The 26,936-nt window shown below is 40.4% G+C and overlaps 1 long non-coding RNA gene across 1 annotated transcript; it reads right to left on the bottom strand.

Moving 5' to 3' along the window:
* Positions 1 to 11,166: 11,166 nt before the first annotated feature.
* Positions 11,167 to 26,467, bottom strand: LOC140681988 (uncharacterized). The gene is made up of 3 exons (XR_012053259.1): positions 25,954 to 26,467; positions 13,794 to 13,964; positions 11,167 to 11,407 (listed from the first exon to the last, which is right to left on the bottom strand). It is a non-coding gene; the product is annotated as an uncharacterized lncRNA (long non-coding RNA).
* Between the last annotated feature and the right edge of the window lie 469 nt (positions 26,468 to 26,936).

Here is a 26,936-nt window from a genome sequence, read left to right as displayed (position 1 = left end):
AAAAGGGTCATTTGCCAAACCAAAAGGTTTAACCAAAACACTCAAAAAAGTCACAGAGTCCTAATGTAGAACTAGGCTAGACACTTAGAAGGAAGTAACTTGAGAAATGCCTCTCTACTTCCAGGACAAAATGAAATCAGTAGCCCTGCTGCAGTGTGTGTCTGACTCCCACCTGTTATTCCACATGTAGAGGATGCATTTAAGTGGCAAACAGACAGGCATGGACTGATTTTGTGCCCAGCAAGTGTGCCCTATCTCACAGGCCATCAGATAAACCAGTTCACACTCAGAGCAGGCTGGGCGTCCTCACAGACACACTATGGAGTCACAAGAGTGGGGCAAATTTGCTCTCAAATTTCTTTCAACTTCTCATTGTGGACAAGTCTTAAGACAGCCTGTCAGTGCTGTAAATTCAGACCTCTTTCCCATGTGGAGAAGTTCTCAACCACCCAGAACAGAACAGCACAGATGCAGAAAACTCAGCACTAGCTACCACTTATGTCTCACCTTTGTAGAGCCCTGAGCTGGAGATTAGGATATAATTTTCTGCTAGAATGAATTTCACCTGAAGACAGTATACTTAGTTTCTATATATATTTTCCCCCCGCCCCCCCCCCCCCCCCCCACCAGCTAAGATAAATTTCTGGTTTGGTCCATTAACACTACTTGTATTTTTAATCAGTATTATTTTGTACTGTATTTTCTTTGGAAATAACAGTAATCCAGTTTATGTGAAATACAAACAAATGAGGGAACCATTGTTACCTAAATGTATGAGTAGCATTTTGCAATTTGTCATTGTGATATATTTATCTTTTGAACTTTAAGTGAGCTCAGCTGAAAAAAATGCTTCTCTTCATCACATGACTGGAAAATATATTACACCAGAGGAGAATATTGCTGTTTTAGTTTAGAAATTAGAGGCTAAATATAATTTTCCACCATACTTACTTTCACAAAGTATGGAGTAAATTATTTACACTACTGTAAATTCTTAGTACGTATTCCAAAAGGTGGTAAATTTAGCATTCTTACTTAAATTAATGGATATTTTGTGAATGTGTGTTAAAACTAAGACGTTTAAGATCTTATATTGCCTGCTGAAGCCTTAAAACCATACTGATATGGCTAAAAAAACCCAAACCTGTCAACAAAATAAAGCCTGGAGGAAGGAAACTAGTATGAAACAGAAAGACACTGACTGGCCAGTGGAGTGACAACGAGACACTTTGGGGTTGCTATCTGTCTGACAACCATCCCCGTCTAGAGGTGCAACCTATGCTGCTCACTACGTGCAGTCTTTCTAACCAAAACTTTGCACAAATGCAGAGGTGCCTGTGGTTCCCAGCCAGGTGTGCTGCATCACTGGCTGCAGCGGGAGCAGGACAGCGCAGGAGCTCCATGCGCAGGCTCCCCAGCCGTTCCGGCTTCGCTGCACACCGGTGCAGTCAAGTTGCTCCCCACTTCTGAGCTGCCCCAGCAAACAGGGCTGCAGGCAGCAAGCTGCAGCCACAGCAGCAGAGAGTCCTTTGGCCTGTGCCTCGCTGCCTTCGTTGCCCTGCACGGCGTGGGAGCCAGGAGCAGGGCGGCTGCACCCCGCACGAGCGCTTGCAGCAATGGCAGCTGCTGCCAGCCGCCATGTTGCCCAGGGGTCATTGTCCTGTCACAGCCCAGACGTGCAACCCTCGTGCGGTGGGACAGCAGCCAAGCAGCACCAGCAAAGGCTGGGGCCGGGTGGGAGCAGTGCCTGCTGCCAGAACGATTCATCTGACACAGCCCATTCCTGACATGCTCCAGAGCTGTACCCAGGGAAGAAGGCTATGGGAACAAGCTGTGGGCCTGATAAATTGTCCCACCTGCCACAAAAGCTGGCACTCCATAGGATGAGAACCTGTTTCCTACAGTGTACAGTCTTCGTGTTTCAAATCTGTTGTGCTTCTTTGATAATTGGTTTGCTTTTTGCCCATTTTCCCTACGTGCATGTATGGAGTGCAAAGGAAGGTCCAGAGCTTATAGCATCAGTTGGGAACTCAGGAAATGGAGACAATTCCTGTTCATTCTTGCCTGACCTAGGGCAAACCACATACACACAACAACTTGTAAGTGTTTGGATACCGACCTCCCACTTAGCCAAGCAAGAATGAAAATCTGTGCCCTATCAGGAAAACATAGATGTGAGTATTCCCTATCTTCCAGGGCCATTTCGAATGATGAAGACATTTCTGGTCTACAGAAAAAAGGGTAATGGCAGTCATTCAAAAATTGTATATGTGAGGAAGGGTTGTACAAACACAGACGAAAATTTGCATGGTTACCTAAGGCAAAGAAACATCTTTAGATGTTTTCAGTTGTGGCTCAGATTTGGTAAAAATATGTTTAACAAATCTTTATACTTAAAAGCTCTATCTGAAAACATTCCTAATCTTTTATTTATTTTTTTGAATAATGATATCAGTAAGAGACCATTATATAATCACAAGAAAATTAAAGCTCTCCAGGGCATGATCTTAGCTGTGTAATTAATGAAGGTGGTTTAAAGTACAAAGTGAACCTGAAGCAAAATTTGTACCAGAACCACACCTCATTATGTTTTGCTGCTTAAGTCTGTCATAAATAGAGATGTTTATTACACATCTGCCATTGAAAATACTTATTACATGCAGTGTTATATTTTATTTAGATTTAAAAATTTAAAAACACATGATGACAAGCTGTGTTACTATTAACACATGCCTGAGGGGCCAGGCTGCACATGCACATTGTGCCTTAGGTTATACTACAGTTCATTCACTTCAGAGTTACAAATCATTTACAGAAGTATATTGTGTAATTAGTGTGCCTAATTTCAGTCCATGGAGTTTCATTGGTGTGAAAGAACAATCAAGCCCTGTATATCCATTCACATTTATTAGGCCAAACTTTGTAGTCTGTCCTTGGAGCATCATTCCTTCCTCTGCTTTCAACAGCAAATGGCACTAAAATCTCCAGAACTTCCCAAAGCAAAAGGAGTTATTTACTTTCCTTAGGACGTTTTTTTTCTTTTGATACAGAACTGACTCCAGTGTATGGGCAGAAAGGGCAAGAGATGGTGCACCAGTTATATGTTTCATTATTCTTTCTTCTTCAGGTTTGTTTTCTTGAACAGACTGCCCTCCTGTACTAGCTCCAGGGCTGGCTTTGAAAGAATCTTTCACAGAAAATTATCTTGTCCATAATGCAGAAAATTGTGTCATTTATCCCACTTATGAGACTATTTGGAATTTATTGACAATATTTTTCAAGCACTTTTTATTGCACTTTTGAAGTAGTACTTAGTACCACAGGTCCTTCTGCCTATTTACTGATGGAAGGAAAAAAACACATATTAGCACAATATAATCCTCTTCATATTATCCAAAATGGTTTTTCATATAGCAATTTAATACACAGAAGTCCAGTAGAAGTTCCAGGGTATATTTCTGTGTGACTGAGTATGTATAACAAGTAATGCCTTAGAGATTCTCAGCTCACCTCTAGAATAAAATTCTACATTACATGATAAGTTAAAATCAAACCAGAAATTTTACATAGATTGAGGCAAAATATTGTTTATGCTACCCACTGAAAGACAATATTCTGTATTTATGGAAAAAGATAAATGTTCCAATGTGGGAAGGTGTTTGCGGGGTATATTTACTTGGTTTGTCCACTTTTTTGTATTTTACAAAATAGCCAAAAGCAAGCCACTCCAAACAAGAACTGGTAAAATATACACAACATACACAGTCTTTAGTGTCTAAATGTATAGTCTGTAAAGATAAGTATCTCGACAAAAATATGAACTCTGAATTTAAAAACCAGAAAGTTAGAGTTTTTTCTTCATCTTCAAAGCAAAATGTTTAAACTTCCGTCAGTCTAGTAATTAATGTTTTAAATAGAAGCATAATGGTCACAATTTCATATAGAATTGTTTTCTAACAGAGTGTCTTATATTTACTAAAGGTTAGAATAGGTGCTACATCCATATTAGAATTGGAGAAGTTCTAACTGTATTTTGATTTCTGACAATGTATAAGGTAATATTTGTGCAGTAACATCAGTACAGATGCTTCCATTGAATTGAGCAGGATTCTTGGAGTGTAAATTGTAAAGAAATCCCAAAAATCTAGATGCCAGATGTTTGAATGTTGGTTTATTGCAAGGGTGTATGTCCTTTAAAACAGAATATAGTTATGTGGAATTATACTGTTTGACAGAATGAACACTTTCCTAAATGCATGAACTTTGTGTGAAGTAAAAAAAATTAAAAATTTATGGAACATTCATGCATTAATTGGCATAACTAAATAATGGAATAACAGAGCTGCATGAAATATAATACTCTCCTATTTACAAAAGTCTCTCTCACTCCAACCAAGACAGCTTATTTTCACTAAGAATTCAATACTTCACAGGCTCAGTGCTTTGGCCAGGACCCAGCTGAGTAGGTAATTCTGTTCTTTTCAGTGGAGTTACTCACATGCCTAAAACTAAGAAGGAGATTATGTACTTTGATGGACAGAATGCAGAATACTCCAGTTCTTTTCAGAGTCTCATCAGCAGGCTGCATATATTGACACTTTGAATTTTGTTTTGCTGTATAGGGCTGTATAGATTTGAGAAGTAGAATCAAGAGGGAAACCAATGAAACAAGGAATAAGCAGTTGAAATTCATTTCAGTTTTGATCCTAAAGAGACCACCAGACTGTTTTTGCAAGATTCTGCCACTGCTGCAGTCATCAGAGAAATCAACTGAAATCATTTTAGTTCTGAAGGTAAGTGCTATTTGTATTGCATTACATTAACATTTAGGGCAAGCTGCATGGCTCTACCAATTTTGCAGGGCCTCTGTAATCTCAATACAGAGATAGTGTGGGGAAAACAGCGGAGTACAGGGATATTTGGGAAAGATAATTTGATTCTGATATCATGATTTGATAATCAATTTTGTTCTGTGGGAAGAATAACCTTCTCAGAATTTTATGCTTTTAAAAGAAACCCCACTACATCCTGAAAAATGGATGGCACTCCACCAGCAATCCTATTAAGCCTGTCCTCTAAGGAAACAATCCACTAATTTCAACCATAGTTGGAAGAACAAAATCTAGAAAATAGTTAGGCTCCTACAAGCAGCTAAGGGAGATGTACATGAATACACCAAGAGAAGGAAGGTTGGGCAGAATTCAGATGTAATAGGTTAAATTTGAGAGTAGCCCTTTATCTAATCATTACAGATGATTGACTGGTCATTCAGAACACCTTCCAAACTTGCTGCAAAACTCCTCTGTTTGTCTGGTAGAGAAAGTCAAGTGTGGGACTGTTTCCAGCAAAAAGGAGGAGGAAGGCCAGAGGATAACCAACACCCACAGAGAGTATGTTCAGGCTTAATTAGATACTCATAGAACAATGTGTACGGATGATCCCAATTTAGCTGTCATTTAAGAGTTTAGAGGGCAGGTGGAGAGATACAGAACCCTGTAGTAAACAGAGCAGGAGAGTGTGGGAAACAGTATGAATGAAGTAAAATGGGATTCAAGTGGTTGGTGTTCATGGGTAGGAACTCCAGTTATAGAAAGTACTCTTTTTTTTTCACATTGAAAACAATAGAACAATACACACTGAAGAAACATTTATTAGATACAAGAAATATGATGTTGCAGAATGTAATAAAAAGGAACTATAGGAAGTTATTAAAATGGAATATTAAGAGAAGCCAAACCATGTTTATGTGCTAATTTCCTCTAAGACAATTTACAGTGTTTGAAAACTATGAATTGCCTTTTGGAATCATCAATCAAGTGTTCTCATGGATTTTCACAGAACAATACTCTGAGACATGATAAACAAATACAGCATAGTAAACGGGTAGAGAGACACAGGTGCAGAGTTAGTGGCAGCTCTGCTCTGAAAGCAGATCCTTCATTACAGGTCTCGTTGTGGGTTTATTAACACACGTTTCTCCTTTGCAATGAGTTTTACGCTTTTATTTATTTATGGAATACTGCTCATGTTCCTGAGATATTATTTTGAAAGAAGATGCCTCAAATACAATCAGAGGAATGGTAGCCCAAAGACATGTTCTTTTGCATGTTTGTCTTATCTCTTTTGCAGAGAGAGGCATCTGCAAGAAGAACTGAGTCTCCTTCCTTCACTTATATTGCCAAGGGTTTTAGCAAAACAGTGGAATAAATTCCTTAGATAAAAAAATACTGCCTCTCCTGACAGTTTGGAAGATGTTACTATCTTGGGGCCAAAATTTGAAGTTTTAACTTGATTCTTATTTTTCCACTCCTTGGGTAGAACTCCATTTGTTTTAACAGCTTTGCCTGAGGTACCTACTCAGGATTCAACTCTTAGAGAATACCAAGTATCTTAAAACTAATCCTAAATGCAAGTAAGATCCTTCAGGCCGAAACCATTCCAGGGTCTATGGGAGAGATCATCATAAGTCTTTAAGCAAAAACTGAAACATCATTATTTAAGCCTGGGAACACTGTTTTAAAGCAACACTCTTTGATGTTCTAGGAAAATGTAAACAAAAGATGTAATTTGTGAGGTTGATAATTGATCAAGTTTTCAGAGTGCAAAATAGCCCTACAGCAATCTGGTAGAAGTATCCGAAATTACTGTAGGGAAGAAACTTGATCTTATTTTAAACGTAATTAAAGCCTTCTGCATCTCCACAAAACCTCCAAAACCCTGGGGATCTCTGATGGTTTACCCTCTGGGGAGAACACACAGATATTAATTTTAATAATGTCTTTTGGTAATGTGGTGGATAAAGACAAATTGATTACAGCAGTCTGGAAAAAAGCAGGTGATGCGTTACCAGGGCCATTGGGTTCATGTTTTCCCAGACATGGTGAGGGCCACCCAGATTGTAAAAGAAAGCTTATATCTTTAAAAACTTGATTTGGGGCTTGATATGGCTTTCTTATTTCCGGATACACGGGATTATATCAAAAGAAAAATAAGACGTATGCTACAGATTCTGTTCTCATGTACACTAAACTAAATCTAGGCTAAAACTTCTGACACCAATGTATTTACCTCAGATTTATGCCCAGTAGAAGAGCAGTGCTGTCCTTCTTATTATAATGTCTATCATTATTATCTAACAAGCACTGTGAAACCAAAACAGAGTAAAAGTCTGAGAAATCTGAACTCTGAGATAAGTGTTTCTACAAATTTGCATGGAATACCAAATAGAATATTCTTGTAGAAGTCCCTTATAAAGATATTTGTGCCTAGTCTCAGAGGACATGGTTATTTAAACTTTGTTTCCAAGAGAAACTAGGTGTGCATTCTGATGAGACTTAAAGTGACTTTGTGGTGACAACTGTAGGCTCCTTGCACTCTATTTCTTTCTAGACCATTTGGAGTTATACTAATACAATTAGGGACAGACGTATGAACTGAAAAGACAATTTACTAACATGCATGACACAGTAGATAGAAAGAGGGGTGACAATTCTATTGTTCAATTATCTATCCTTGAACTTTGCCTAATTTTGCTGATTGTTACTTGGTACATGTGGATATACACACACCAGTTCAAGTTTGTACATATGGACCAAGCTGACATTTGATCTGCTTTCGGATCTAGCCACTTTTCAGTACCATAGGTATCCTGCAGCCTGCCATGAACTTGGTGTGCTGGGGAGCCTCACTCATTCCAGTGTTCCATATTAGCCTAGCTTTGAAAAGGACATGGATCCAACACAAATACAAACTAATTGTCCTTTCAGACGTGTGGCCCTGGAAAGCTCTGCTCAGCTGCATCTAACTGAAAAATATAAGACACCTCTATCTGTGCCATGGGAAAGCCAGAAACTTTGCTTTATCAGATTCACAGGGTTGTCCTTTAATAGGGCTAGAAATGAAGCAAATCATTTAAAACAAGCACAAAGAGAGAAATCCTGAATGGTCATCCTATCTGTCAAGACTGTTCATATTTCTCAGTTAATGTTAAGTAGTCCTCACCTAGATCACAGCATCTATACTGAAAACAGCAAGTGGAACTTTCTTAACCACTAGAATGAAGTCACACTTGGCCTTAGATTCTTATTTACATTTTGCAAGGCCACAACCCTTACAGAAAGAATAGAGAAAGCCAATCTCTACCTCATTCCAGTAGTCTTTACTCTGGCAGTTGGATTGCCCTGCTGGGAGGCAATTCTCTTGGGTGTGAAACCCCACCAGCAGAGCTGGGGATTGACCCAGGTCATTTGTGTTCAAGGTGTGTGCTCAAACCATTGTATCAAAGGCAAGATGGCAAGGCTACCAGAACTGGATAACTATCTTATTTAACAGATAAATGAGCTGTGCTTGGTCCTGAAGAAAGGACACTGATAACCTGCTTCAAGAAGTACCAGGCTACAGATGCAGAGTGAATGGAAATAGTTCCTAGAGGAACAGGTTTTATGAGATTCACTGGGGAGCAGGTGTACAGTATTACCTATGTTCTTTAAATTTCTCAACTGGCCAATTCCAAGCTTCTAGAGCAGCTTAACTTGTCAGCTGTTTTGAAAGCCAGCTCTTCCCCTGCTGCAGAGGGAGCCTATGCATTTAGCACAGAGCAAACGCTGAGGAGCAGGTGTCAGAAGGCAGGTGTTGCAAGAATTAACTTTTAGACACCTAAATCCTCACTGGATCTGACCTTCTGCATCTGTGAACCATTTTGAAAACCAAACCACTAGCCTAAATTCTTCAGGTCTTGCAGAATGGTGACTGCATACCTGAAAGGATCTAGATCAATCAGGTTGCATTTAAAAAGGTGTGCTGGCTTAGCTGCCCATGTCTACAGGTCGTAGGTATCCCAGGAGTCTGGCTGCATTCCCTGAGATACAAACAGGCAGATATTTAATTTTATTTGGTTTGGGGTTTTCCATGCAAGGTCTGAAATTACACAGGTCCGTAATGGAGACTTTTCTTCTGAGTTACAAGCCAGTGACATACCTTTACATAAATCCTATTCTTCTATCCAAATAGGAGTTTAAAAGGCTTAGCTGGTACAATGCAAGTTAGTATCAATCTTTTGATCCAAAGTTTGTTTTATTGTATATTTTAAAATAATATTCTATTATGCAATGCTCAATCTGCATCCATCTTTCTCCTCAATAAAATACAATACAGTAATTCTAGAACAGCAGAATGTTTTCATCTTGTAACAAGCATCAGTGCATGGTAAACAAGGAGATGATGGCGTGTTCCTACACAACAGAGTGAGTCTTTCATGTGAGAAACTGGGAGAGAACACTGCTAGGCACACAGAAATTGTGTTCTGTGTACAGAACAGATGTTGATGTCTTTTCTGACAGATTTAAAAGACTGGGACTTACTGGCTTCAGAGAGTGACAAAAAAAATCAAGACTAATTGAAGCAATACTATATAATATCTGTTTGTCGTATACTTATATATCATGGTATGATTTTACAGCTTATTTGCAATCTAGCAGAGTTTCTACAATTACAACAATGATCAGTTAATATAATATGACAACAAAAACCTACACAATAAAAGTGTCTCTATGACTTCTAGATGCAAGGATATGGTATTCCCACAGAGCTGTGGCAAAGAGTCTGTAAATTACAGTGTTTTTTTCCTTCTTTCTTATTTTGCTGTTCAGACGAAACACTGACTAGTTTCTTCTATCCCATTCCAGCCCTGGATAGCTGTACTCATTACAGAGCTAACCATAATATGCTAGCATCAAGGCTGCCATTTTTCAATGATGGTGCTGGAAACACTGACAAGAACTGTCATGCCATGGCTTTAAAATTATCAGAAAGTAACTAAGGAACATGCATATTGATGTGGAGTACAATCCCATCTCCCAGAAGGTCATTGACTGATGAAGGATCACAAACACAAACAGAAGGAAGCTTGATGTCAATTTATTGGCATATAATTGGTATACTGGCATATAATGCTTCCTGTACTTAATTGTTTAGATCAACCACTGATAACTTTCAATAGAATAAGTTCAGCTTCACAAGTTGAGGGTTTGTATTTCTACAGTTCTCATTCTTTGTTCACTGTTTTAAACTGAATAGATATGGTTGTAACCATCTAGTTGCTTTCTTTATGCTTGCTAAGTTCATGGTCTGAAACTTGCAGCAATCAGTTCCTTTACCTAGCTGTTTACCATGATAAGTCATATTGCAAAATCCATTCACATTTGAGTGACCTTCAGTTACCCTGAGAGTGTAAGCATCATATTTGTCTTCCCAGCATTGTTCACTACTGCATACAGCCTGTAAAAAGACATACAATAAACAGTTCCTATGTTGTCATTTGCCTTGGCTGGATCTCCCATTTGACAGACATTCCAATGAATCACCCATCTGTGCCCTGCTTTCTTGCCTTTATAACTCAGAGTTCAGATTTGATTGACCTATCAGTCACTTTGATAAGCTACAATAAAGGGAAAAAAAAGCAACACGGATATAATTACACATTGCTCTTTCTAAAAATGTGAACAGCTTTCAAGAGCTATCCAACACTGTGAGAAACTCACTGACTTAACAGTTCTGCTGCCAGAAAACTAGCAGGAGCAAAATCAGCCAGCTGAGAATATTCATGAACTTCGAGAGAGAACTGGAGACCTGTCTTCGAAGAGAGCAGAAGAAATAATACAATTCTGTAGTATGGTTCTCCCGTGATGAACTTGCTGTTCCGAAAGCCAATATACTTTTCACAGTCTGCCAAAGCTGACAGAAGGAAACATCCAGTCAAAGCCTGTAGCTTAGGACAAAGTTTTCCAATTGCTTGGGCAGTTCCTGACTTGTACAGGTAGCAGTGAAGAGCAGTGGATTCATATTTCACAGAGCTCAGGTACAATGCAAACACTGATGAGGGTCTCCTGAGAATACTTTGTGGGGTTTGCATGTACTCTTTTTTTCTCTTTGACAATACTGGCAGTAATCTGCAAGGAGATCTTTCTTTGCTCCCTGTGGAATTTTTTGATTGGTTTATGTTTACAGAATCAAAATCAGAATCAGGAGAGACAGGGAAAACATGAAAACTGAGGTAGAGCAAATAGCAAACAGGTAATCACCAACCTTTGTTGGTACCAAACAAAACCTTACCCATTAGCTTTTGTTTACACCCCCCCAACCCCCCTCCCCCCCCCCCCCCCCGTAGTAGGTGCTCTGTCTCTCATTTTTTACAATCCTACAGATGAGTTAACTGAGAGGCTCTATCTCTATAAAACAGGGAATCCATTTTAGTAGGTTGACTGAGTTAGTTGGCTAGTCCTCCCATTGGAGCAATTTGCTAACAGCAGGAGTGTATCCAGCAAAATGTAGTTCTTCACACAGACCTCCCAAGTTGTCCCATCTCTCCATCAGAGAAACTTTTGTGAGGCCTGGGGAAGGGAGAGTCCTTCTGTAAAAATATAAATAAAAATGCCATGTCTAGGTGGAACCCTGGAAAAATTCCATGGAAGACTATCTCATTATGAACTCTTTTCCTACACACTGTACACTAATCTGGAATATTAAAAAGCAAGACAGAATATTAGCAGGGAAAGCAGAGAGGCTTCAAGTAAGTGGGATCTGGACTCATTTGCTTTTGCTTTTTCAGATTATCTAGGAGATCTTGGGCGAGAGGCACAGCTGCTGTGCCTCGTTTTCTCTACAGAAAATAAAAATTAATTAATGCCAGTGATGTGCCTCCCAGAACCATCCAGAGAGATAATTTACTAGGATTTATAAAAATCTTATAAGGAGAAGCAATGTATTTTTTAAATAAATAAAGTAAGTGTTGCCCACACTCCAAATGACTAGTGTCATACACAGAACAAGGATTAGCCTGTAAACATAATCCTTAACATTATTCTGTATAATGAGCAGTGTTCTGCTTGCAGATGCTATCTTCTTGTGGGCACTTTTCTTCAAAACAGTTACACTATAAAATCAGTCTCAAATCAGCTAGCTGAGCAGGAATTGAATGTATTTGGTTGGCAATTGTTTTGAGGTTCTAAGAAACCTCAAAACAATTGCCTCTAGGTTTTGAGGAACCTCTTGGTTTTGAGGAACTACCAAGGTTTCTAAACCTTGATAGTTCCCCCAGAGAACTGCACTTGCTTTAGGCAATCCTTAAAGCTAGCAAAAAGGAGAGCTACACAAAAGCAGTTTTGATGCTGTTAAAATGGTTGTATTGTGTTGTGCATTTGACTTGGCTTTCAGGAGAATAAAATGGTTTATATGGGTGTGGGTGAGAGAATGACTTAAAAGTGCAAGTTATGCACCTGGACTATTAAGCTATTTGTCCCTATGTTCCTTAATACCTGGTTTCTGTCTCCAAAAATGCACACAGGAGTATTCTCAGGCTAAGGATATATTATAGTCTCTCATCAGTTAAACAAGTGGGACTGAAAAATACCAGGTTCTTACTATTTCTTTTCTCTAATGCCTGTTTCAATAGAGATATGAGTCCTGGGAGCACTGTATGACATCATGCCTTTTTATTTTTTTTTCCCAGAAGTAATGATAAAGAAGTAACATGAAAGACTAGCCCAAACAAAATCTTTGAACTAGAAGATGAACCAGATAAAAGACATACATTTCCCAATTCATTGCTATTTGTGCTTGTGAATTTTTGGCAAAGCAAGTGCTCCCTTGAGTTCCCAGATGCCCTGTTCAATTGGAAATCTTAAAGGCAAAACCCGAAGTATGGCCAATGTTTCATGAACAAAGGAAATAGGAAAATAGCAGCTATTAATCACCATTTATGAGTGCAAGGATGTTTTAAATTCATTTTGGTTTATATTTAAGAAAAAATTTGCATGCAAACTCTCCAGGATGTGTGTTGGTCAGAATGTATTGTGCTCCCCTAGCAAGAGCCATGGAGGGAGAATATAAACTGCAACATTCCCTGGGCTTCTGCAATATTGCATCTGCTCTCAGTTAAAGTGAGATGTGGTTTCTAGGGACTGTATCTATGGTATTTATCTTACAATCATATTTTTTTATTATTTTACAATGATTTTATGAATTGCAATTGTAGCTTAAATAAAGAGGTGTTACAGTAGTGACCATATTGTCTGCATATTCTTTCTGTTGAGAATCCCAATACGTATCATGTTACTGTCAGAGATTTAAGGAACAGCCATCTATGAAGTACCAGGATGTGAACAAGACTTAAATAATTAAATCCACTACATCCACAGAAGACATTGTATTGAGGAACAAAAGGAGAGAAAATGTTCGTGCTTTCAAAAGCCGAGAAAATGACACCTGGCAAACCACTGTCACTAGGTTCTGCACAGTGGAAAACAGAGACAAGCTTTGAACTTAAAACTATAAGTTTTAAATGCATAAAATGGGGTTGCACCCAGCTGCACAATATTTTCCATCCCCCTTTCTCTGAAGCCAATGGGGAACTTATCTCAGTTAGTGACCAGCCCAAGCATTAACATGCAAGGGCTAAGAAAGGACATTCTGTTTGAGAAGGACAAAATCTACTAGTCAATTCTAATTTAATCCCAAATAGTTCCCAGAAACAGGTCTATTCATACTTGCCACATGAAATCACTGCTCGCAGCATATGGCCAGCTGTCAGATGCCCTATGTTACAGCATGTTTCTGCTTTTCCCTGACTGAATGGTTTGTTAACATTTACCAGCTTTGTGTGAAAGGGATGGTCACAGCCAAAAATAATTCCCTCTGCACTTTCTTTTGTCAGCACTGCCAAATTGTTACCCCTCCTGTCTGGTTTATGGTACAACCAGGTACCTCTGCTAGCTGCTGAGCAAAATGAAAATACCCACCTTATGCTTACGATGTAAGGCAAAAAGGAGGCTCCCAAAGCAAGTATTGAGAGTTCCATTATCCATCCACAGCATCATCCCACACTGCCAGATGTTGTCCTCTCTATTCTGCAGCTCAAAACATTCATAGAGCTATCTGAGCTATAGCACGCTCAGCCCCACGCACAGAAACTGGAATATAAGAACAGAAAAACTAGACAATATGAGTGCTTGAACACTCCAGAGGGCATAGGTACTTCTGATGAAGTGACCTTTACAGGCAGACATAAGGGTCCAGAATGAGCATGGTTGGTGAGTCAGTTTGACAGCCAGCTCATCTTGTTCTTTGGACAGATCACAGATGTGTCCCAAGAATCTAATCAAGATAATTCCCTGCCAGGAATATGTTGATTATAGAATATAAAACATAAAAATCAAATCTCCAAAGCTCTAATGGGTGCAACAACAGAAGAAAAAAATACTTTCTGTTCTGATCTGCTTTTAAGGAATAGCTCTGCCAGCAAAACTGCAGAAATGTCAACAAGCCCATCACTTAACCAATATGAGCTTTGCAAAACTGTACTAGTTTAATTCACATAGTTTTAAAGAAAAGGGTTAGTCCAAAATGTTTCCCCAATAGAACCATAAATTATTCAGAATATTTAGGCAGAAGAGCATGTGGTTTCAGATGGACCTGACCACTTTAATTGTTAATCCCTGACACATTTTCAGCCAGCTCTTTTTAACATTAACAGACTACAGCAGTAGACTACTACAGTGATATCACAGAAGAAAAGCATCAGCATTTCTAAGTAGCTGAAGTATTGAAAAAAAGAGACAAATTTGTGTGAACAAATGTGTTTTACCACTAATGATCACGAAGCCATGATAGTTTTAATTGCCCAGACTTCTCCTTTTAATAATGGCCCCATAAAATGTTGACTAAATAAAAAATAACATCAATATACATAAAACTGAAAGCAGATGACTGAGATTTTTGAACCAGAAGCCATTTCTGGAAAAGGACAAACGCTTTTGAGAGTCTGTCACCTATTTGGCTAGATACATTGTTTTAAAATTGAATCTGCTGTTCATGGCAACCAGATAATTTCTTTCAAGGCTCTGAATGTGCTCCTACCAATTTGTAAAGAGTGGTCCTATACTGAAATTGGCCATTGACAGAAAGCAAAATGGGAGACAATTCAGCAACTTCCAGAGCATTAGTTTAACTAATCAAATAAGTTTGCTTATAGGGCCCAGTCTTGCAAGAACCTAAGAGTAATCAATCTCTGGTCTCAGCAGAATTTGATGATAAGCACCTTGAAGGTTCAGTTCTTAAGACAAAAAATAAGCCAGAAGCAGTTGAAACTTGAAACTAAACTAAACTTGAACTTGAAACTTGAACTAAACATGAGGACCTATGAAGATCTTAAAAACATTTAACAAAATGTGAAGCAATTGGGACGATTTAGAGGAGTACTGCTAATGCATCTTGTCAAGGTACAGAAGCCACACATTCACATTTAAAATATTCACTGATTTTGCTGCTTCTTTTCTTGATTGTGGTTCTAGCTGTCTCAAGTGGATGCCAGAGCTGGTAGACTTCTAAAACTAGTGGATTTACCAAAATTACAGACCCAGAATCTTTCCCCTTTCTCCCTATTTTTGTAAAAATTACAGCAGACAGACAGCAATATATTTCTGTGTGGTTTAGATTTATTGAATCTTAATCTCTGATTAAGAGACTGACTAGACGAGACAAACTTTTTAAAGACAATAAGTGAGATCATATTAATTTAAGAAGCGCTCTTCCACTTGAGACCTTCATACAATTAAAGAAAAAAAAAACATTCCCTGAAATCTGTATATTTAATGTGTTCCACAAAAGCCACCAACATAAACTTTTAAACAATCTAAATTAGTGGCTTCACTTTAACTGGTCAACATATCTTAATGGTAGAGTAGAACCTTAAACAACGAGCACATTTGCAAGATTTTTATCATGGACTATACCAAAGTGTCTGGTAATATCCTGTGGCACTGAACAGCCTGCAGTTCACAGCCAAGGACTAGAAAGAAAAAAATTACTTTGTATAGTCCTTTCGTCTTATAGAATGTATTATGTTAGTCTTCTCTTTTCAAATTTCTTTATGTTTAATTGAAAATTGCTAAGCTATATTTACATGGATAATGAGTTATTATCATTACAACTGCACTCTATTTTTAGACTAGTATCTGCTAACTACCATCTGTATTTCTCTATGACTATGCTTTAAAAATTTGCTCTAATGGAGAGCCCTAACCATCCTTTAAAACTGAGGGGAGAAAAAAACTGTGAGTTGGTAAAGCTATAATCTGTTAATCTGTTCAGGATTCTATCTCACTTCTTGGGGTCTCAGAAGGAAATGGCAGGGTAACAATCCCACTAAGTGGACTCAGGTTCTGAGATCCCTGGTTATTCAGTGCTCAGCAATAGCTCTTTTAGTTGTTTACTACAGGAAAAACTGATGTTGATCAGTTTGTGAATTTTTTTGAAAATAACCATATTGTCAGGAATTACACTCTTTTCAGTGCCAACACATGTAATAATGGAAAAAGCCACAATCAACAGTTTTTCCAAATACCATTTTTTTTTACCCTTTCTGCATCTTCCACCTTCCAACTACGGCCTTTCATTTTTTCACGGCCACTCCCTCAAAGCCATCAGAAAACTGGGAGACACCTGAATATGGTGACTCTTATATTCTGCTCATTTCTTTTGAAAGCACGATCTTTATTTGATTAGCAGTGAGCAAGAACAGGCAACCCTCTAAAGCTGCTAAAAGGAGAGTTGCTGTAATGAGAAGAGAAAATAAACCTACGTGAGCATTCAGCTGTACACAGGCTGTGGAGCAAAGTTAAACTGTACCACTTGTGGCTTTGTTTGAATATCATTTCACAAGGGCCTGAGAAGGGGACTGAAATTACTAGTGAAAAGGCATAGCATGAAAAATGGCAATAACAGGTGCGTGTTTTAATAGCATTAGCCAGCAGCACCTGTAAGTGATAGACCAGAGCATGGGACTTCTAATAAATGGACACTGTCCATCTCTGTAATTATATGCTGGAAAATTTCATTTCTAAAATCTGTGATAAATTACTACAGAATGGAAGGCATGCTGGCACCTTTCCAGTCATTGAGTTCTTAGTCTCATTTCAGGCTTTGCCCAAAGGACCTGCATTAGATAAGCAAAAGATTAGGGTGGATGCATCTGGACAGAATCTGAATGAGGGTGGAATACAGACTGCTTGTGTATCTGAAGCAACATCACTATGGGAGGAATTCTGGTTCCCACAGACTAGAAAGAATATCAAGGCTGATAAATGCATTGAGAGAATGGGGGACAATAATCTTCTGAGGATGATGCAATGAAGACGAAGATAGTGCAGGGTTAGAAAATTAGTATTAAATGAGAAATATGTGGACCAACCACAAGCATAATTTCCCTTGGGACTAAGTGAGTGTGACGATAAATGTCTGGAAGCAGTCTCTGCACTAGAGTTCAGAAGAATGAGGAACAAGGAAGCAAAGCACAACTGTTTGAAAACTGAATAGAGCAGTGCTATAGGATACTTCCGAGCAATTCCATTAAAACAGGATTTTCTCCCATCCCACCGGGTGGAGGAGATTTAACTGCCTGTCAGATGTATATGATTTTTACACCAGACTTCCAAGTAAGTACAAATTGCTCTCAGCACATTTCAAGAACATTTGTTAGGCCATTTTAAAAGTTGGAAGCCAGTCGTAGTTTGGGAGCTGTTTTGTAGCAGAAAACTAGCTGGTTTGTGTTTTATAAAACCAGTCCATAATGGTGATTAGCCTCATCAAAAACCATTTATGTAATAATAACTGAGAAATTTAATATTTTCAAATTGACTACTAAATACATGTAATACTTTTATATCTAAAAAATCTTGTGGATGAATTTGGTGCATATAAAGGCAAAGGACAACCACACCAGCAAGAGTCAAGGACTGTATGCAGATACTGCTCAAGCTTTTACATACAGCTATCACTGCATTCATGCATTCAAGTTTTTATCTGCAATACTTCAATGTGAGATGTGGGCAAAGTCCTTGCAAATGGTGACACCTCTGTGTGGTTTGGATCACAACTCTTTCTCCTCCCATGAGTATTTCCACTGCCATCATTCAGTCCAGCTGGACTGCTCAAAGTCATGAGTCAAAAGAATAAAGTTATTTCTTCCTTGGACACAATCTAAAAATCTCATTACTTTTAGACTTAAAAATCATGTGATTGTGTCTGGAGTCAATTAAAAAAATTGAGTATTCTGATATTGTCAATAACAGCTTTAAGGGAAAATTCTACTCAGTAAAAGCTTTAATATCTCATTCTTGCTCTGGCTGTAAACACACATCAAAACATTGGAGTTTCCTGCTGAATGAATGTTTCCTTCTCCAATATATATGACTAATTTCTATTTTAGAACACAGTGTTTTATTTTATTTTGTGAATTTGAATTTGTAAGATAAAGACTATTTATTCAATGCTATTCCATCTTCCAAGATATGCAATAAATGTTGGTGGTTTACTGGTTGTAAGTTCTACTCTTCTTTATAGTCCTTGTCTGCATACCTATAGTTGAACTAGACATCCAGAGAAGAATCCAGTTCAGAGGTATCATCAGCCTCAATTTAGTGAATGCTAGTTCTGATCACTTCATGTGTTCCCTTCTAAATCAGTTTTTCTTAAGAAAGTTAGACCTTACCTTACACCATTTTTCTGAACCTGTAGTTTAAGTTATATCTAAGTTCCTTCTCGATTGTGCTACAGACAGGCCACAGGATTTTGCTCTAATTGTACTGACTCAGGTTTATCAGGCATGATTTTGCTAAACTTTCAGCATGTGCATGTTCTAAGTAGCTTGTCAGGTCCATAAAATCTCTCTGAATTAAAACTGAGCATTTAACTGACCCGCAAGAAGATGGTATACTGGCTGGCTGGTGCTGTCTGTAACTTGATAGCTAGAAAATCAACCCACTAGGCAAGGAAGCATCTTTCTGATTTCTCAAAGTTGACAATGTGAAGCAAAATACACTGCAACAAAGCCTGAGGTCACAAGACCACTCCTGTGAATTAAAAACAAGGAAAAAATTGTTATATGGGTGGGATCTACCTCTAATTTCTTCAAAGGATATCTGGTCTGTCAAAGCACACCCTTTAGGAGGCTGGCCCAAAAATTGCAATTCTGCAGTTGTCAACAAACAACAATGCTGGAAGCTCAAGAACTCAAAGAGTGAGATCTCCTGTACTTGACAAGAAAAAGAAAGGAAATATTTTATTTTTCAATTGATTTGAATAATTTGTTCTGGGCAAAGAAGTATAGGAGAGGATCCCTTCAGTCAGATAGGTCTTTCTCTCCTTGCTCAGAAGGAGCTATCTGGCATGGTAATTTCAGTGCACAGATATTCTTTCACATGTGCTATTTCTCTGTCTGTTCCTAGGACTTCCAGGAAACACTCATTAAAGCAGTAGTGCACAGAAAGGCAGAAAGACAGTCTTTCCTACTAACAGTTCTAACATCCAACAGGAATTTCCTACCCTGTAAATCTTCACAATGCTTAGACGAGGTAAGAAAGCAAAGGGAATTCAAAGATCACATCTCCACCCATAATCCATTTCTCAAAAAAAGTAGTCCCATGAAAACATGGAGGAAAATTTCATTACCTTTATTCCTCAACTTTCTGAGTGCTCTTTCCATGTGAGGAGGCTGTATGACTTCTCGATTCACTGGGAAATGAAATATTCACAGGATATGACCAGAGACCCAGCTTTGGTACCCAGTGTCCAAAACACAGGTGGAAGATACATGTAATAGCACAAGTAACAGACAGAATCCTGCTGGCTGTTGCTGAGGCAGCTCAGAATATACATTAGTCCTTCCAAAGCCAATTCAAACCTTTTATCTCAAATTCCAGTTGCTTTGGACAAGAGCACATGAATAAACTTTATGATGAAATTGCCAACTTCAGACCACACCACAATCCTTTTGAAAACTTACAATCATAAAAATTGAAGAACAGTGCTTTCAAGAGGAAGGCAAGATATTGTTGGTTGATCATTGAAATTCAGAGGTTATTTCAGGCCTTTGGTCACTTCAAAAACTCTCCCACACAGATATTCTGTTCAAGTCTAACACTGTCTTCCTTTTTTTCAAGTGACATTCCGCTGTGTCTCAGCATTGATTTCTGACTGTATTTGTTGGGAGCAACTTTACAGTTGTTTATAATGTGAGGGCACTCAGTGGGCCCAAAGAAGGATTTGGATCTCCCCACGGCTCCCTCTTTTTGCTTATACACAGCAGTACAGAACCACACTTGAGACGTGCCTAGCCCAAGAAGTTGTATCAACTGCTTCTGTCACTTGGCTGCTACAAATCATTTGTCAATGTAAGCCATTAACTATAACAAGTGATGTTTTTGTTGTTGTGTTTATGTCACTTGGAATGTTTTGCTTTATTCCTCACTTCAAAAATTTGGAGAAGTCTCAAGTATCACAGTGTGATCCACCTTGAGTAAGAAATATTTTCTTGGGTGGATTTTCAGTTTGCCATCTTTTATTGAAAATATGCCTTGAAAAAGTGGACTCTCGGACTAATATGAGATTATATTTACAATTGTTTGGGTTTTTTTTATTATAACCCCTCTTATTTGTCTTCTGATGGATATGTTTCAATCATTCCAGTCTTAATTCAGTCTTCCCATTATCACATCTCCATAACAGGCATTTCCTTCTGGAAATTGCATGACTAGAACAACACACAATATTCTTACATAAAATAAAAAAGGTGCTGATTTTTCTAATGGTATAAAACATTTTCAGTATTGTTCTCCAGAGCATTCTTTACTCAACCTAAAAAGCCTCCTCCTTAAAGACTTTACAGACTAATTCAAAACAAGTCCTTTCCCTGTCAAATGCACACTGAAGGTAGGAAGGAAAAATGTGATGTTCAAGCAAAGTCATTAAGATGACAAATTCTAATGCTATGTTATTTCTGTAATTTTCTTTAACAGAATTGCTTTATTTATTCTGGAAATTCTTAGGGAATGATTCTCTATCACCTTTGTACCATAACAGGGCAGCTGGGCATTCCCTGATGTAGGAAATCCCTGCACAAAATAAGGCAGTGTAGGAGGCCTTCATAGGTGGCCAAGGCGGAAAGGAGCAAGTGGCATAGGATAGGCCCTTGGGAACTGTTCTAACTAGTGTAATTTAGAGCATTCCTGCTCTCAGTTATGCCAGGGGCCACTTTGGCATCAATTCAACCTAGAATCCAGGGAGATGAAAAATGGCTTAGAGCCACTTTCCCCCTCCCTATACCCTGGGCCTGCACCATGTGTGGTTTCTCTGGCTCTGAGGATCTGGCCCCTACATTTTTAAACAGAGCATTTTAAGTTGAAGTTGAAAAGTGAAAGAAAACGGAATATGAAGAGTGAAAGGAGTAGAAAAGTGCTAAAGGGAGAAGAGATTAAAAAAAAAAAAAAAAAAAAGAGGGAAAAACAGAATGGGTGGTATTGCTTAGTGTGAAGCAGAGCTCATATTTAGCGAACTGAAGGAGACCTGGGGAAGTCTGGATTCACTTCGTAGCTACACCAGAGACTTTTTAAATGACAACACTCATCTGTTAAGGTCACTTTCAAGAGGACCACTGAACTTCTTTGACCAGCTATACTATATATGTTTAGCTTATTCCCTCAGAACTAAACAGCTTTGCCTGCAACCACTGTCACAGAACCCGAGGTGCCTTATAGCCCTAATTACGTACAATAGTGACATATTTGGAAAAAAAGACATTACTGTCTTAAGAAGATGCACAAGACATGCATGGAATAACTTTGGTTCAAGGCTGAGTGCATGGAACTCAGGAATGATGCTCTGTACTGCAGCTTCTCCTCCATCATGTGATATAAAAGATCATGCTGTATCACACCATGGTAATGGAGAGCTCAGCTCCCATGGCAAATCTGCATTCAATGTAGAGAGGAGAGGGAGGTAGGAAGGAATTTTAGAGTTGGGGGACCCTGAGATTTCATTTCAAAATGCACACATTCATCAAGCTTTACTCAGAGTTTCTCTTCACCTTGGCATCACATCTGCAAAATGGAAATACCAATTCCTCTGTAACAACAGTGTGGTAAGGATGCATTGGGACAGAATATGTCCAAACTCAACAGCAACATGTAAAAGGCGGGGGGAATCCCTATGCTGATGGAACTTCATCCTCAGATTTACGTGTATCTTGACAAATAGACAAAGGACAGGTGTTTCTAGAATTATGATTCATCACATATCCAAAAATGCTGATAAAACTTTGAAATTATTAGCTGGAAAACGTGAATGATCTTATTGGAATCTTGCACTATCCATTATAGTCAAGTTATGCCACACTATGCAAAGTGCCAGAGCAGGAATGCTAGGCATGTAGACAGAGGTACAAGGTGTGCAAATATTCATTCTGAGCACCTTTAGCATACCTTGTCTTTCAGCCTTTGTCATAGGAGTTTCCAAGGAATGAGTCCTACTCTTCCAGAAAGACTCTGACTAGTAAGCAAGAGTGTAAAAAGAAGGAATGGAAGGAGGCAGAAGGAGAGCTAGAAGCGGAGCATAATTCCCATTTACAGCCCTTCAAACCTTACTGACTATGTCTAGCAGGTTTAGTAAGTATCACAGTACTGGTAAGTGTTGTGACGTATTTCTGCAGCATATTTGTAGAAGTTTTATATGATACACCCACCACTACTGCTTTCATGGTGGGAGATGATGTTCAATAGCTCTGAACATGTTCCCTACCACAAGCCAAAGTCCTTGTTAGAAGTTCCCAGGGAGATAATACTAAATTTTCCTGACTCAGAGATCCTCAAACTGCAAGTTTGAAAGGGTTGTCAAACCCCAACCTCTTGTACTTTTCCCCAAACACTTCCCAGACCAGTAGAACACTACTCCAAACTTCCTTGGTACCAAAAACCCCTTCAAGTACTAGCATTATTCTCCTTTTTCTCTGAACCTAGGGCATCTTTTCTCCTAAGTATGAACCTCCAAACTCCTTTCTGAGGTTTTGTATAGCATCAAGCTGTTCCACTTAGTACCTCCATGTTGCTGCTATTGCTTTGCTTGCCTCTCCCCTCTGTTACCAATCTCATTAGATACTACACAGGACCAAGCCCTTGCCTAGTCCTCCCTGGAGCAAAACAAAGCAGAAAGAAGAAAAAAAGAGGGAGAGAGAAAACAAAACAAAAAGCCCCAGTTCCCACTCTGGCAGAGATTTTAAAACACAGACTGCAATTATGAAAAGGTTATCCAGATGGGACCCAGAGGGCGAGTGAGGGGAAGGAGAGCTGTCATCCAAAGGGAAAAAAAATCAGATGTATGGTAGTCCTATTCCTATAATATGATTCCTATTCCATGTGCAAATGTACAATGCAACGATAGTTCTCTTAGCCCGCATGGGCTGGGTTAATTGGATGTAAGGAATTTTTTTTTAAAATAACCCATTCATTTGATAAAAATCCAGCCTCAATGATCACACCAAGCACAACTATTTCACCAAAAAAAGCTTGTTTCTAATTGAATGAGATTCCTTCCTTTCTACTTTTAACTCTCTACTGTACAACACTGAAAAGCCAACCCTGTTGAGGATATGGTTACAATGTAAAGTAAGTGCTTTCACAGTTTTCAAATTTTCTTTGTATGTAAACAGAGCTGGGTATTTTTTTCTGAAACAGCGCCTGAAACATTCATTCTTGGAAAGAAACCCAACAGAAGATTATGATGTAAAGGGTGAATAACTGAAAGGCTGCAATCAACTGAGTGGAAATGGTCTTTAAAATGTCCCTGTACTAGCACAGGGTGTTGCCATAAGCTTCACCTGCACTGTGTGGCCACACATAATATGTCGCTGTTTTACTACTGCAATACTTGAAGCTGACCATGAGTGGAAAGATATTTGAAGGATATTTGTGGAGAATGCTAAAATAATATTACTTATTAAAAACCCCCAAACTATTACTTACTCAAAAACTCAGAGAATGACTAAACCACTGTCCTTAACATATATGAGCTGAAACCTAACTTACTGAAGGTGCAAACTGAGTTGCAGCTTTCACTTCTCTGTCTGAGGCTAATCAAGTTTCTGTCACAAGTTACAGCAGCCCCAGGATTACCTGAAATTCCTATTGCTGGCACAACCCAGTATTTAAAATAGCTTGCTTCAGCTACTGCTATGTGTTACCAAGGGGGTTTTTTTATGGCAAGGCAATCCCAAAATAGGCTCTAAGAGAGTCCTGACTAGCAGTTTCGTACTTTTCTACTGCTACATGGGCACAAATCAGAGCTACAGGAAGAATCTAAACTCTATTAAAAAGTTACCCATCAAATTCTGTAACTTCCAATTTTGCAGTTAGCTAGGAGAGAAAAATAATATGATCCAATCAAAGTGTATTTAAATGCTTATACAAGGCATATCAGAAAGCAATATAAAGTAACAAAATCATTGATCTCAAAAGGCTAAATTCAACTTTCTCACAGTACTCAAAAGTTAAAGGTATTGTGAAAGGGAGGTGTGTGGGGGTGGATCTAGATTTGATTGTGTGAATTCTATTCCATTCTATTCCAAATTCTAGTCCAAATATATATATTTTAATTTCATAAACCACTCTAGGCAAGTTTTTACTCCATGCTATCAAAGGGGTATTCTAATGTAACGCACTTCAGTGCAAGGGCGTATTTCCGTGACTTCGGCTATCCCCTCCTAGATGTCCTTTACACGTGTTGGCAGATCGGACTGGAATCGCAGCCGCAGCTGCCTCTGAATGGCAGATGTCCGCAACGCGGTTTTGCCTTGGCACCAGCCGCGCTCCTCCCTCCCTCCACTGGTAAAACTGCGTGTGGTAGTGGATTGCGTTGTACTACAACCCTCAGCTGGCGCGAAGCAGATATTTTTCTTCTTCTATAGCAACTTACGCAGCAAACCGTACAGTTCTAAAATTGACCTAGAGAGGGACCAAAAAAAACCAACCAACCAACCAAACAAACAAACAAAAAAAGCAGCTGGAAGCTATTCCATTTATAACCAGAACACAGCTAATTAGACAAGACAGGATAAGCAGAGAAAGTGCAGTCAAAGATCCTGTATATTTGACTTGGGCGTACTAACGCTCACAGCTCTTTTCCTTCCCTCGCTCTTTCTCACTCCCTCCACAAAGTCTGTATTTTATTTATTGATTGGACGTACTTTACAAATCGGAGGACTCTTTCCCTCACCCCCACCCCATCCAACCCCCTGGCTCCTGCAGGAGGAGGAGTAAGAGGGGGAGGAGGCAAAGTGGGTGCATTACGAGCTGATTGTGCTCTTGCCCCGACCTCCAACAGCCTGATCTGCCTTTGAAGTTTTCCACCCCTCGACTTGAAGTGAGATCGATTACAGAAGAACAACAGGGACAAAGAATCTGCTGCTTTACGTGCAGCCACTTTCCCACGATCGGGGCAGCCAGCTCGACAGCAGCAAGAGATCACCGCTGTCCCTTATGCTCGTTCTTGCCACCATTCAGAAAACATGCAGCCCCCGCCCCGCTTCACTTAGGAAAGCTGGGGGGCAGATTACAAAATTAAATCCCGTTGTTTAAGAACGAAGCAAATAAAAGGCGCGTAGCACAGTGTCGGTCTTTGAAAGGAAACGGAAAAAAAAAATAATCGATGCTGAGTATTCGGAGTTGTGTGCGGCGGAGGCGCATTTAAAGCGTAGATAAATTTAAAAATATGGATAAGTAGCAAAGTTTTGAGAGAGGCAAAGCAAGAGCCTCCTCCTCCGGTTGCTGCGGCATTGGGGGCTCGGCGCAGGCAGGCGGGCACCGGGTACCGATCCCGGCGGGGTAACACCGCCCGGCAGCGTGCCCGCGGCGCTGGGGACAGGGCTGCAGCCAGAGCTGCCCTGGAGAGTGCGGCAAACCTTTACCTTTGTGTCGGGTAAATGCGTGTGTGTCTGTGGGGGTGTGTGTGTGCGTGTGCGTGTGTATGAGCAAGAGAGGGACTACCGCTGGCACAGTCTACAAACTGGGAGGGGAATGAGGGCGGGGGGCGCCGGGACAATTATAAAGGGCAAAGCAAAGATGTTAAATGCCTTACCGAGGCGAGCGGAGTCGGCTCCGTCCAGCCCAGGGCCGGAGGTTCTAGACCTTGCCTTGCCACAGCCCTCGGAGATGCCCCTCCCCGGGCGCCTTGTGGGAGCCCCCAGCCCCGAAGCTCCTCCAGCTGGCCCCCGGGCCCTTGTGGCGGTTTTCCCCTCTGCCCGCCACCCGCCCGGACTGGAGCCTCCGGCCAGCGAGACCCACTGCCTCGCCCACCCCGGCCAGCCCCAGGGGAGCGCTCACCGTCCCCTCTGCCCCCGTCTCAGGACCTGCCAGCCCTGCCCGACCCGCGCGGGGGGGACGGGGACAGGGGGCACGGACTTCTCTTCCCTCCCTGGCCCGCCAGGAGTTGGAGAGAACTGTTGCTTAAACTCGGTTTGAACCCATGGCACGCCGGCTAGCTTTTTCCAAGAAGAAAAAACGCGGTTAATGTGTCACCGGGCATCCAGTCCATTCATAAAAAAAAGGAGAAAGGGAAGCGGCGGCAGGGCGCAGGGACCCCCAAAGAAGGCGGCTGCGGCGGGGGATCTCCTCCCCCCGCCGCCCGGCCGGGCCCCTCCTCCCCAGACTGCGCGGCGTCGGGGCGGCGGGCGCACGGGACGCGGACAATCAATAGCCACGGTCACAAATTACCGCAGGAAGTGTTAGCTGCGCACCAGCTCCTAAACAAGATCGATGGCCTCCCGCTGCTGCACAGCCACGAAGGGCTCACCCACCCTTCCTCCACCCGTCTCTTCACCCCCGGCCGGCGAATTCCGCCTGCTCGGGTGACGGGACGGGGGTGAGGGGGGTGGCGGGGCCGAGCGGTCGCGGTGTCACACACAAACCCACCCAGGGGGAGGACCGGGCCCAAGCCCAGGTGACATGGCGAGGTCCCCCCGTTACCAGCGGTCCCTGGCTGGGGCGCGGAGCTGGCTCGGGAGCCGCCCGGCCCCGCGGACGGTGACTAAGGCCCCTTGTCCCACGTGGGCGGCCGCCGCG

This window comes from Taeniopygia guttata, chromosome 1A (assembly GCF_048771995.1).
Source record: "Taeniopygia guttata chromosome 1A, bTaeGut7.mat, whole genome shotgun sequence".
In the NCBI taxonomy this organism is placed as follows: domain Eukaryota; kingdom Metazoa; phylum Chordata; class Aves; order Passeriformes; family Estrildidae; genus Taeniopygia; species Taeniopygia guttata.
The sequence above is the reverse complement of the archived record's forward strand: the minus strand, read 5'-3'. Positions and strand labels throughout refer to the sequence as shown.